Here is a 14,567-nt window from a genome sequence, read left to right as displayed (position 1 = left end):
TGTCTCTGCTCCTGGGATGTGCGCTTGTGGGCAGTCATTTTTCTTCTCCCTCCGGGCACTTCCGAGTTTGGGCAGAACCATGTGACTTACTGTAGCCAGAAATGCTGGTGGGACTTCCCTGTTGGTCCAGTGGGTAAGAATCTGCGTGCCAATGAAGGGGACGTGATTCGATCCCTGGTCTGGGAAGATTCCACCTTCCCTGGAGCAACGAAGTCTGTGCCACAGCTCCTGAAGCCCACACACGCTACAGCCCGTGCTCTGTGACAAGAGAAGCCACCGCAATGAGACCCCTGCGCGTCGCAACTAGAAAGTAGCATCCGCTTACCACAACTAGAGAAAGTCTGAGGGCAGCACTGAAGATTCAGTGCAGCCCAAAATACATAAATAAATAAATATTAATTTTTAAAAAGTGCTGGCGACACAAACTTTCCAAGTTAGTGTATGATTTGCTGCTGACCCTGCAAATGCACATGGAGGTGGAGGGCCCACCAGTCATTGTCCCTGGCTGACTGGGTGAACAGAAACTCCTGCCCACCCACACTGGACATGCAGCGTGAGTGCGAACTAAGTCTTTATTGCCCTAAGTACAGGGACATTGATTATTGCTGCCTAACCTAACCTGGCTTGTCCCAGTGGTACTTTAAAGGCAGAGCCCCTCTACGCCAAGCTTTGGGTCTCCTGTTCCTGGCACACGCTGGCGCAGAGGAGGTGCTCAAAAGTCACAGCAGCTACTGTTCATTAAGAACTTTCTAAGTGCCAGGCAGTGTTCTTCGTTATCTCACTGAATGCTTTTCTCCTATGCTGCTGTGGCATGTAAAGTGCTCTACACAGTGCCTGGCATGTAGCAAGTGCTCTGGTAGTTATTATGTCTAATTAGGATGCTTCTCTACCTCAGATGAAAGTTATCTGAAGGAACGAACCAGTGGTGAAGGGTTATTTGAACTGGTAACTGGGACAAAGTTTCTGGGGACACAGTAGGGGCTGAAAAGGAAACTTGTCTCTTTATTTTGGTGTCCCCAACCAATATTAGTGGTCAGCTTCTGTCTGCTGGGACTCTACTGGGTGCTTGGTTCTGTGCACGATACGTTACACACATTGGCTTATTTAATCCATGCTGGAACCCTCGAGAGAGCGGCTGTTATTCATCCCCATTTTACAGATGAGGAAACTGAGGCCCAGGCCCAAGGAAGTCAAAGTTCACTGTAAGAAGAGGCAGAGCCAGGGTACTGGCTGACTCTAAAGCCTGGGATGTGAACCTCTCATTACACGTGCTTCCCTTTCTTAGGGAAAAAAGAGGGGGAGCAAGACAGTGGCTGAGCCCAGGCCCTGGGCTTCTAGTCCAGCATTCTCTCTCCTCTCCAAAGTCTCCGCTCTTCCTGGAGAGGTGTGAAAAGGGCACATGCATCCACCCCCACCAAAAGAAAGCCAGCCAAGGAAAGCCTCGGTGGCCGCAGGCGGCCCCTCCCCACCCAGGGCCTGCAGCAGCCCTCCCCACGCCAGCACAGACTCCATGTCACCACCATGATTGGTAGACTAAACAGCTGGAGCGGAGCCGGCCTCCTCGCTCCCTCTCGCCAGGGCGGCCAGGGGGCTTTCAAAGACCAGCCTCGGCTGCTATCTCCCACATCAGCCCCAGCAGCATTTAGCCACTTTCTTCAAACACCCAGCCAGGGCATGATGGTTAATGTCAAATCTGGCAGCAAGTCATAACCTATAGGGCTGGGACATTTATCACGGCCCGAGGGCCCCTGGGGACTTCAAAGGGGCCTGAGGGTGGGGGTGGGGAGGGGGCTTCGAGCGAGGCTTTTCTTCCACCCGGAGCCTCAGATTCCTCAGTGCTGGAGGGATCAAGGGGCTACTCTGGTTGGTCAGCCCAAATAATAATAATAATAATTTTAAATACCAATAAATATAATGACTAATAATAGCTGTTTTGTACTGAGGGATTATTACCTCCATGGCCACCTTGTAGCGCATTTATTGTTATTTTAATCCTGGTTTTTAGAGGTCGGGAAATGGGGCACAGAGAGGCTAAGCCACTTGCCTAAAGTCACACAGATAGTGAAAAAAAAATCATCAACAATAATATCTGTCATTTACGGAGTGATTACTAGGTGCCAGGTGCTCTGTGTGTTACCTCATTTGGTCCTGTGAGTACTTTCTGAGATAAGCATTATTTTCTCCTTTCAGAGGTAAGGAAACAGTCTGAGATGTGAGGTGGCTTTTTCCAGGTGGCACAGCTGGTAAGTAGCAGAGCTGGGATTCAAGAGCAGACCTTCTGCTCCAAACCCGGCTCCCAATCACGGCCTGGTCCAGCCTCCGGGGGCCGGGGGGCTGCGTCCCCAGCGGCAGCCCTTCCTCCTCCTTGTCCAGGCCTCTGTCAGGCCTCAAAAAGCAGGAGAGCAGCCCTGCTGTCAGATCCCAGGCCTGTTGGGGATCCTTGGGGTATCCTGGCACCTTCCACCTGGAGAACTCGAGGTTCTCTCCGGGCAAGGTGGAGAAATGGAAGGAGGGATGCTGTGCCTCCATCTAGCTGCTGCCCACGTCTGGGAGGGCAAGGGCCTCTTGCATGCAGGTGCTCCCCGAGGCTTTTTCTGGTGCTTGCCTGAGAGCAGGGGAGAGTGGCGTGGGGCTTCACTCCCTAGCTGGGGTTCTGCCTCAAGTCAAATTCTAGTGCTCAGAGAGAGCTCTGCCTAAGTTGGGGGTGAGTTTCCTTACAAGGCTTCCTGGGGCCATTGAACAAATTGACTGAATTTCACAAACACTATGTCACACCCACAAAACCCAGCCATCCCAGTACCGCTGAGAGAGGGCAGAGTTGAATGAGTGTTTGAATCAAGGTGCAGAAAGGGTCCCTGCTCACAAGGATTAAGCTCCCTCTATGAGGCCATATGTGGCAGGCATCCCACAGGACAATGCTCCAAACGGCTTCCTGGAGGAGGTGATGTCTGGGCCGAAAGGAGAGGGGGATAAGGCCTATGTAAAGGGGCAGGGCCCAGTGTATTAATCAGGATTCTCTGGAGAAACAGAACCAATAGGAGATATATATATATGAGACCCACCTACATTATGGAGAGTAATCTGCTTTACTCAAAGTCTCTGATTTAAATATCATTCATAACATCTACGCTGGTATTTCACCAAACAACTGGGCACCATAGACTAGCCATATTGACATATAAAATTAACCATCAGAAAGGATGATTATATTAACAAAAATTATATGATCGCACTTCTATGAGGTACCCGGCGTAGTCAAATTCACAGAGGCAGAAGGCTGAACGTGTGGTTACCAGGGGCTGAGGAGAGGGGGAAATGGGTAGTTCTTATTTATTAGGTGTACAGTTTCAGTTTGGGTTAATGAAAAAGTCCTGGAGACGGATGGTGGTGAGAGCTGCACAAAAATGTGAAAGTACTTAGTGGTACTGCATGGTTAAAATGGTAAATTTTTTTTTATGGTAAAATTTTATGTTATGTATATTTTTCCCCAATTAAAAAAGAATTAACCATCACAGGTGGGCTTCCCTAGTAGCTCAGTGGTAAAGAATCTGCCTGCAGTGCAGAAGACCCCAGTTTGATCCCTGGGTTGGGAAGATCCCCTGGAGAAGGGATAGGCTACCCACTCCAGTATTCTTGGGCTTCCCTGGTGGCTTAGATGGTAAAGAATCCGCCTGCAACGCAGGAGACCTGGGTTCAATCCCTGGGTTGGGAAGATACCCTGGAGGAGGGCATGGCAACCCACTCCAGTATTCTTGCCTGGAGAATCCCCATGGACAGAGGAGCCTGGCGGGACACAGTCCATGGGGCCGCAAAGAGTCGAACACGACTGAGACTAAGCATTGCACAGCACAACCATAGCAGGAAGTGAGGGCCTGAGCCCCAAAGGGTGATGTGGAGGCGAGGCTCCTTGTGAATGAAGTGGATTCATTAACTGCTCACCCACCAGACAGTTAATGTGAAGCCCACAGGTGCCAGCATTGTCCTAGGGTTGGGGAGACAGCAGTCAATGACTGCTCAGAGAAGTTCTGTGATTTGCTCAAGGTCACACCATAACCCAATGGCAGAGTGAGGGCTGAAATCCAGGTCCGTCCAATGACCAGCTCATTCGTGGGGGCACTGGCTAGAAAGGACACAAAGAATCCTTTGGCCCCAAGAAATCTGATAGTGAAATAAAGGAGAAAGAGGAAGTGGTAGCTTGATGGAGAAAAAGAACTGGGGAGGGTTTTCTCTGGAGAATGAGGAAAACTGGAGAATGTGGACCTCAGAGTTTGCAGAGAGGGAGGGAGAAAGGGCAGGGTGGGTGGCTGAGGGAGTCATGGTTGAAAGGCAGCACATGAAGAAGCAGGGAAATCTTGAAGAGAGGTGTGGGGCAGTGGCAGCCCTTTTGGGCCAAGCCTTCCCTTCAGTCAGGTAGAAACGCTGGGGGCAAGACAGGGCTGCCTGAGGAGAAGAGACCTAGCGAAGGGGTGTGAGAAGTACAGGGTGGGAGCACGGACTCCAGAGTCACAGGGATGTAGCCTCAGAGTTCAAGTCTTGGCTCTTTTTTTTTTTTTTTTTTTTTGGCTGCACCATGTGGCATGCTGGTTTTAGTTCCCTGACCAGCAATCAAACTCGTGCCCCCTGCACTGGGGACAGAGTCTTAGCCACTGTACCACCAGGGAAGTCCTTCAAGTCACCACTCTTGCTGCCCCAAACTCTCAACAGTGAATATCTCAGAGCAGGGAGGAGAATGAGAGGCTCATGGGAAGAATTTCACTTTATTTTTCCTACCCTTCGACTGGAAAATTGACACCACCTTGTGATCTGCAAAGATCTTTCCGTTGTGAAAAAAAAAAAAAAAAACACCACCACCAACCTGTATTTCCTGCTTACTTCAAAGGCGAACAAATGAGATATGTGAGAGAAAGTCCTTTCTGACGTGTAAATTGTGAGAAAACAAATGAGAGAAAATAGCAGCATTATCATTGGCGGAGGACTTTTTCAACGATGCAAAGAGGTTTCAGAAATTTCCAGGATTGAACCCCACTCTTGCTCCTAGCTGCTTATTACACTGGTCAACTCATTCAGCAATGTATACAGAGGGCCTACTATGTGCTAGGCCTTGTACTAGGTGCTGACAATAGAGAAGTGAGCAAAACAGAGAAAGCGGCTGCTCCCACTAAACTTACATTTGATGTGAGAGAACAAACAAGCAAGTAAATATCTACTAAGCTAGGGAGTGATAAATACTGTTAGAAAATATAGGAGGGCAGGTGGTCAGAGAAGGTTCTATTTTAGATTGGGTAGCCAGGGAAGTCTTCTCAGGAAGTGACATTTGCCAGATCCTTAAGTGCACTGAGAGGGCTAAACGAAGAGAATATCATGGAGAATAATCTAGGCAGAGAGAACACCAAAGGAAAGGCCCAGAGGTGGGAACTTACTAGGCAGACATCGTTCATGTCCCCGACCTTCAACCATACTCTCATCCATCCATCCATCCACTCACCCACCTATTCACCTGTCTAGTCATTCTGTTTATCTCTGCTTCCATCCATCTATCTATCTATCCATCCATTCACCTCTCCCATTCATCCATCAATGTATCCATCATCTATCCACCTATCCATCATCTATCCACCTATCCATCAATACAGTATGTACTGGGGAACTGTTATCTATATACCAAGTCAGTCATGGAGAGGCATGGGGGAGACTTCATGAAGAATTAGAGGCTATCTCTACTGATATGGAGAGACAAGTGCAAACCATTCGTGTATGGGACGGTAGTTGAGAGTGTGTCCTCTGTCACTCACCCCACACTTTTGCTAAGGAAGCTCTCTCAGTGATTCCTCACTTTCATAGTTTTAGGAAATCTTGGTTAGTTTCACAGCTCAAGTCTCAACCTCCTTCTCTATGAAGTTTCCTATTAGAACTCACCACCCTTTCTAGTTTGGATCTTTATTCTGCACTCTAATGGTCCATTCTCTTTGGAGTTCCTTGTATAAATCCAAGTCTCTACCACTGGTTCAGGGTAAAATTTGATTCATCCATAGGCTAACACTTATTGAATGCTTAACTACATGTTTGGCATTGTGCAGAGCATATTTTTAATATATTTACTACTCAAAACACACAGAAGGGGGTCTTCTCTCCTAGGAGGGACTTGCTATTATCAGCCCATTTTACAATTGAGGGAAAACTGAGGCAAAGAGAATTAAAATGACTCATCCATGTCACAACCTTGTAAGTGGCAGCTAAGCTAAGTCGCTTCAGTCGTGTCCGACTCTGTGTGACCCCATAGATGGCAGCCCACCAGGCTCTCCTGTCCCTGGGATTCTCCAGGCAAGAACACTGGAGTGGGTTGCCATTTCCTTCTCCAATGCATGAAAGTGAAAAGTGAAAGTGAAGTTGCTCAGTCGTGTCCGACTCTTCACGACCCCATGGACTGCAGCCTACCAGGCTCCTTTGTCCATGGGATTTTCCAGGCAAGAGTACTGGAGTGGGGTGCCATCGCCAACCTGGCCTTTCCAACTGCAAAGTCCATCTCTTAAAGGCTGCACCACTTACTGCCTTAGTCAATGCCCCCATCCCCCAACACACATCCTGTGCACTGAGTGAGCAGAAGGAAGAACTGAACCCCCAGCTCCAGTGTCAGACTGCTGGTCTGAATCACACTTTTACGTTTTGTGACCTTGTCCCTGGTTAAGTCAACTCGCCTCTCTGTGTTTCAGTGGTTTTGTCTGTGGGGATATGGGGATAATCACAGTACCCATCTTATAGGTCTATTGTGATGTAGCATGATGATTCATGTTGAATGAAGGTGTAGAGGTGCCTGGCACACGGTCTAAGTTAGCACTGCATTTTATTTAATATAGCTTGCAATCGCAGTTTTCTCAGTTTGGCTTCTTTGTTGTTTTGCAGCTTGCCTATCATATTTCATCATCCTTACTTTGCACTATTTGATGGCGATGGGCCCTAAAAGCACCAGAAGCTTTGTCTTTGGAACTTTTAAACTGGGCCAGAAGCCTGGAAGAAGAGGAGCAGATTTGAAGAGGAACATGGAGTGACTCACTCTGGGTGGGGGTGGTAGAGCAAGAGGCCCCCGTTACCAGCCCTCCCTGGGAAGGTGGAGGGGAGCGGGCTGAGCGGGCAGGCAGCACTTATCTGCCCCTCCCCGGGGACCCGCGTCAGCCGGGCCTTCAGACCTTCCAGGGCCTCCCCGTAAATCACCCTGGATGATTTATAGGGAGACGCCCAGTCCGCTAATCCAGTAAACAGGATAAGCAGGGTCCAGGCGGATTTATGGGCTGCCAGAAGGGCCTTTCGCTGAAGGAGATGTGTGCACTGTGACCCCTCTCCTGACCGCTGGCCGGCAGCACCCTGATGGGCAGGGCTCACACCGCCTAGGTTCCGGGCCTCACTCTGCTACTTCAGCTGCTGTTGGTGAGCTTTGGCTGGTGCCTTCCCCTCTCTGGGTCCCAGGTCCCCGAGGCCCAGGTATTCACTGGACAGTTGGCACGCAGTCAGCATGGAGGGGAGCTGGAGGGACTGTAAGCCAGGCCCTGCTGTCCCTCAGGGGGCCTGGCTTTGGAGCACAGGGATGCAGCTCCCAGGTGCCAGAGCCAGACTGGCGTGTGTTCAGATTCTGGCCCTGATGTTTCCTAACTGAGCCTTCTCTGAGCCTTCATTCCCCCCTACGTAAAATGGCAATAATACTAATACATTTTCCATAGAGTTGTTACTATACTAATAGAATGAGAGAATCATACAAAGTGCTCACACAGCGCCTGGCCTTTAGGAAAGGGTCTATAAGTGTTAGCAAATCACGATTCTATCACACGGATAAGTGCACAACTATATTGCATGGAGATATCATGGAGATTCTTATGAATTAGCTTTGTTGTGCTCCTGGGAAACCAGGAGGAACCATACGTCCCTCAAGGCAGAGGATGGGTAACCATGCGTGAGCAGCAGAAGTTAAGATATGACAGAGCAGACCCAATGTTCACATAGCAACATGGGTGGATCATAAAAGTAGAGTGGAAAAAGATACAGCAGTGACACAGCACCACACAGATTCAGTGCAATTTCTATAAAAATCTCAGCAGTATTTTTTGATACAGAAATAGAAAAGCCCATCCTCAAATTCATGTGGAACTTCAAAGGACCCCAAATAGCCGAAAACAATCATAAAAAAGAAGAACAAAGCTGGAAGTGTCACACTTCTTGATTTCAGAACATACTACAAAGCCATTATAATCAAAAACAGCTGTGAGACTGGCATAGAAGACAAACATAGAAGCCAAAGGAACAGAGAAGAGATCCCAGAAATAAACCCTTTTCCAAGGTGCCAAGACCATTCAGTAGGAAAAGGACAGTCTTCTCTACAAATGGTTCTGGAAAAACTGGATAGCCACATGCAACAGGATGAAGCTGGGCCCATACTTCATACTGTGTACAAAGATTATCTCAAAATGGATCAAAAACCTAAATTTAAGAGCTAAAACTATGAAACTCTTAGAAGAATACGCTGAGGGAAAATCTTCATGGCAATTATTTTTTAAGTGTAACACCAAAAGCATAGGCTTTACACATATGAAAGAAGATAAATTGGACTTCATCAAAATTAAAAACTTTTGTATATCAAAATACACCATCAAGAGAGTGAAAAGAAAGTGGAGAGAATATTTGCAAATCATATATCTGATGAGGGATTAATATCCAGAATATATGAAGAACTCCTAAAACTCACCAGTAAAAACATAACCAAACTGAAAACCGGGCAAAGGGCCCAAATAGACATTTCTCCGAGATGATATACAACTGACTGATAAGCCCTTGAAAGCATACTCAGCATCATTAGTCATCAGATAAATGTAAATTGAAACCACAGTGAGGTACCACTTCACAATCACTAGGATGGCTAGTTTTTAAAAACCAAAACCAAACCAAACCAGGAAAATAGCAAGTATTGACAAAGACGTGGAGAAATCTGAACCCTTCTGCATTGCTGCTAGGAATGTAAAATGGCCCAGCTACTGTGGAAAACTGTTGGCAGTTCCTAAAAAACTTAAACATTGAATTCCAGTATGACCAGCAATTCAACTCCCAGATACATACCCAAAACAATTGAAAACAGAAACTGCAACAGATACTTGTACACCAGTGTTCATAGCAGCAATATTTACAACAGCCAAAAGGTGGGGAAAAGGCAAGTACCTGTCAGTAAATAAATGGATAAACAAAAGATGATTTATACATACAATGGAATATTATTCAGTCATAAAAAAGGAATGAAGTTCTAATACATGCTATAATGTAGGTGAACCTTGAAAGCACTACACTAAATGAAGTAAACCAGACACAAAAGGGCAGCTTTTGTATGACTCCACTTACGTGAGCTATCTAGAATAGACAAATTCATAGAGACAGAAAGCAGGTTAGTGGTTACCAGCAGTAGGGGGAGGGGAGAATGGGGGTTATGGCTCATGAGCACAGAGTTTCCTTGGGGTGTTGGAAAAGTTTTGGTGACTGATAGTAGGGATGGTTACACAACATCATGAATGCACTTAATGTACATTTTTCATTGTGGTTTAAAAATTGTACATTTCAATTGTATTTAATGTACATTTTTTAAACTGTACATTTAAAAATGGTTAAAACGGTAAACTTTATATTATCTATTTATTACAATAAAAATGCACAAAACAACAAGGCATATTTCATTTTTAAAAAATGGGTACATTAAACCAATGGAATACTTCCTCTGTGTGTGCTGTGTGTGTTTGTGTGGGTGGGTCAGTGGGTGGGGGACAGGAATGGGCAATGAGGATGAAAAGGAATAGAGAAAATAAGTATGTAAAATCCAGGTAGCCGGGATCAGTGGTGGTAACAGGGCAGTGGACAAAGGAGGATATTAACTTGGTGCTTTGAATTTGAGGTCTAAGAAATAAGCATGCAAATTCACCCTAGAGACAGAACAATGGATAATAAGGCCCCAAATACCAGGCCATAGGGTGGGCAGATAGATATCTATTGCATTATTCTTCTCGGCTTATGTCTGAAATTTTCATAATAAAAGTCAAAATAATGAACCTTCAGGGCTGGAATTTGTAGAGCGCAGGGAGGCCAGGGGACTTAAAAGTCAGAGACTGACCCACACCCACTTACTTTCTCGCTTGTGCATTAGTATTTGAACAGAGTAACAGATTTGATCCAGAGTTACCGTGTCAGGAAAATGGGTCTAGTAACACTTTACGCCAGGTGGAGTGTGTTTTATTATTTGTTTTTATGCATGGCTACTCTGCTTCCTCCAGGGGCTGTGGCCAGAAGCCATTCAGGGAAGTCCATGGTGAATGGCAGGGCACCACGTCAATACAACGTTTAGATGTTTGAAAGAGGGCCCTGCATGTATCCTGGTGGGCTTCATGGAGGTGGTGGTGGCAGTGCATGCCTTGGCCTTGAGGATACTTGTGAAGTGGACAGGTGGAGAGGAGAAAGAAGGATAGGGCCAAAACACTTGGCAGCTGGAATTAAAGTGACAGATGAGGGCAAAGAAAAGGCTGGACTGGGAGGAAGGAGGGAAGGGGAGAAAGAAGGCAGAGGAAGAGGGAAGAAAAGGGAGAGGTCACGGGAGGGGCCTGGTCCATAGGGCACTGCCAACCAGGCCCAGGCACTCATTTGTTGATTTATTCACTTGTTCATTAATTCAACACGTATTGAGCCCATGTATGTACCAGACACTGGAATAGGGATACAGCAGTAAGCAAGCCAGGGTTCCTGTCCTTGTAGGGCTGACATTTACCAGGAGACAGATGTTACAAACAAGTAACCATGAAATAAAAGAACCTCTGAGGGTGACCATAACCTCAGTGCTGAAGGAATGAAACAGCGTGTAGGGGACCTGTTTATTTGGGGTGGCCAGTATAGGCCTTCAAAAGATGATGTTTAAGATGAAGCCTGAAGGACATGAGGGACCAGCCTTGTGAAAAGCAGGGGACAACCCCTCTAGGCAGAAGGCACAGCTGCAAGTCCCTTCTAGTGAAGGAGAACTTCAGAGATGGAGAAACTGGTTGCCATGGTGACTTTGGGCCTGGCAGCATCAGGTGCCTCTGCTCAGATATCATATCCCTTTTGTCTTAACTTTACTTCCAGAAAGTTCCCCTGCAGGATCTCTCAATCCATTACACAAATGGGGAAACAACCCCAGAGAGGGGCTTCCCTAAGGTTACAGTTTCCCCATGGGGGAATCCGGTTGTCTGGAAGCCATTCAGATTCTTTCCTTCTTTTTTTGAAATGGAAAAATCTTCTCATCTGGACATGGCCTTGAGAGGCCTGGACAAAAGGGAGATGGCACAAACCTGGTGACCCTGGCTTCCCATGTGCTGTGGGGATTGTGACCTTGGAGCCCACGGACTCAGGATTTGGGGACAACTCAGCTGCTTCTGCAGAGAAGGCAATGGCACCCCACTCCAATACTCTTGCCTGGAAAATCCCATGGATGGAGGAGCCTGGCAGGCTGCAGTCCATGGGGTTGCTGAGAGTCGGGCACGACTGAGCGACTTCACTTTCCCTTTTCACTTTCATTCATTGGAGAAGGAAATGGCAACCCACTCCAGTATTCTTGCCTGGAGAATCCCAGGGACGGAGGAGCCTGGTAGGCTACCATCTATGGGGTCACACAGAGTCGGACACGACTGAAGCAACTTAGTAGCAGCAGCAGCAGCTGCTTCTGTGAGATGGAAACACCAGAAGCACAGACATCCTGGGAGTTAATCTGAACCACAACTACATGGGAGGATTTTCTTTTCTTTTCCAGAAAAGACTTGGGGTTTGGGAGGGGGGTGGGGACAGCCAGCAGAGCTGTTTTCACAGAACTTAGAGGCCCTCTGGGGAAGGGTAGCAGTAGAATTGAGAAGGGCTGAAGGACAGAAGTGGGTCAGTGGTGAGTAGACACTTCAGGAAGGCAGATTTCAGCCCAGTACCAGACTGCTTTCTGACTCCTCACTGCATCAGTGGTGGAGGCCCATTGCTAGACTATTTATGACACCAACTGGCTGTCCATTAGGATAACTAGGGAAAGTGGATTTCTCTGATATTTTCCAACCTGGAGTCTAGGACTATACAGGTTTAGAAAGATTGAGGGCAAGAGGAGAAGAGGGCAGCAGAGGATGAGATGGTTAGATAGCATCACTGACTCAACGGACATGAGTCTGAGCAAACTCCAGGAGATACTGAAGATAGGGAAGCTTAGCATGTTACAGTTAATGGGGTCACAAAGAGTTGAATACAACTTAGCGACTAAACAACATAAAGTTAGTAACATAACCACTGAATAGGAGTTGAATTAGTCACTGAATAAATGATCCCTTCAACCCATTCCTACGGTTCGGAGTTGCTTGCTTGACCCCCAAAACGTATGTCATAACAGCCTCTGATACCTTAAAGTCTCAGATTTGTTCTGGGGAAGATGCGTTGGCTGGAATTGACAGCCTCAAGTTTCCTTTCCTTCCATCATGGGTTTCAACAAAATTTCTTGAGCACTCACTATGTTCTGGGTCAAGCAACAGGCACTGAATTCTCACCATGGCCTGTGAGAGGTTCTGGAGTGTCTCTGGCTCCAATCCACTTAGTTCTGTCATTTTCTGCAGTCAGTGTAAGGGGGCCTGTGAATTTTCTCTTAAAGACCTGAGGAGATTTTCATTTGCATGAGTAATTCTGATGTGGAGCTCAGCTTAGAAGTTCTGGAAGAGAAGAGCTTGCCAAGTTCTCTGCAAGTTCTGAGGAAACTGAAGGGCCATCTGGGGAGGCTGGGGAGAAGGTTGGGTAAGGAGGGTGTCCGTGTGTGTGTATGTGTTTGCAAGTGTGTGTAAGCAGGTGCACAGGCGGCTGGCCATGCTCGATGCACCATGTAATTCAACGACACAGTCTCCGTTTCTGAAAATAAACCCAAGGCCACTCCAAACACATTTAGAAACCATCCCTGGGCTTCTCCCAGATGAAGCTGAGCTGGCAAATAGCAACAGGAGGTTGGATAAAGATGGGGGTGGGAATCATGTTTTTATCTTTCCAAACTGTGGCAACAACTCGTAACACTGTGGATGGATGGCAGTGTCCCAGTCTCCATGCATCCCTGTGCTTGCTTCCCCTCCATCTGCTCAGCACTGAGACCAAACCCACAGTCCCCAGAGTCACATGGCGCGCATCTGCCATATTTTCTGGTCCCCAGATTTGGACAAAGCTTCAGTGCATTTCTCCTTGATTCTTTTGATCAAATTTGTGGAGAGTTTTTTTTTTTTTTTTTTTTTAATCTGGAAACAAATTGTAGTTGAAGGGGAGAAAAGGTGCTGGTTAAATTCAAGCTCTGTCTCCCTGGTGGTGCAGGTGGTAAAGAATCTGTCTGCAATGCAGAAGACCCAGGTTCAGTCCCTGGGTCCAGAAGATTCCCTGGAGAGGGCATGGCAACCCACTTCAGTATTCTTGCCTGGAAAATCCCCATGGACAGAGGAGCCTGGTGGGCTACAGTCCCTGGGGTCACAAAGAGTCTGACACGACTGAGTAACACTTTTACTTTTTTCTGTTTTTCTAAGATTTAGTTTTCTAAAAAAGATAAATATATATTTAGCACAACTGGTCTTTCTAATTAGCTCCCCTGTACCCTCCCCTCAAACTCAAACCACTTGTCTCCACATAAAATCTCCCATAGGTTCCTCCATTAACGCCCTTCTGAAGGACGGGCCAGCCCACAGCTGGCAACCCCTGGCTTGCGGGCTGCAAGCCATGGAAGGCATGGGGCTGGGACAAAGGCACGTGCAGAGGGCATGTGGGAGCCTGGCTGCTTTGAGAAGCCAGCTTTGTTGAGCTTGCGGAAGTCACCATCAGTGAGAAAGCATCTGGGGGACACAGATGGAGACTCAAAGAGCCTCAGGCACAGATCTGAGACATCACAGAATCTTTGAAGCCGTCTTGGCAGAGATGTCCGCTACTCCGAGGGAAAAGAATCCAGTTCCACATTCTTCTGCCCTGGACGTCCACTAGATGTTTATACACCCCTGGGAGAGGTTATCTGCTTTTGACTTGAGGCTCCAAACCAGGCCTCCAATGGGTGGACCTGGAGGACGTTGTGGAAGATGGCAAGGAGTGTGTGTGGGGTGTGGGTGTGGGTTTAGAAGGGGCTGCTCCTGGGAATCCAGAGATCCACAGAATCAGCTCGATTGCTGGCCCTTCTCCATCTACCTCAACCAACAGATGAAGGGGTCTTCTCATGGAGAGGTCGTTTGGAGGGGCCCACCTCTGCCCTTGACTAGCCATATGACCTTGAACAAGTCATTTTCTTGTCCTAGGCCTCAATCTCCCCAACTTGGAAAAAAGCCTGTTGGGGGGTGAACTTGAACTACAGGTTCTTAGCATTTTGGAGACACTGGCCTTCTGGCAGTCTGCTGTCAGAGTGTCTCTCTAGGAAGGACATTTTACAGATGCAGATTCCAAGTTTTATGTACACCTTCAGGGGTTCTTAGGGCCCTGAAGTCCCTCTAAAGACTGGCCTCGAGGGCCCCTGGTGGTGGCCTCCAGACTGCACATGATCAGTG

This window comes from Capricornis sumatraensis, chromosome 9, assembly GCF_032405125.1.
Source record: "Capricornis sumatraensis isolate serow.1 chromosome 9, serow.2, whole genome shotgun sequence".
In the NCBI taxonomy this organism is placed as follows: Eukaryota; Metazoa; Chordata; class Mammalia; order Artiodactyla; family Bovidae; genus Capricornis; species Capricornis sumatraensis.
The sequence above is the reverse complement of the archived record's forward strand: the minus strand, read 5'-3'. Positions refer to the sequence as shown.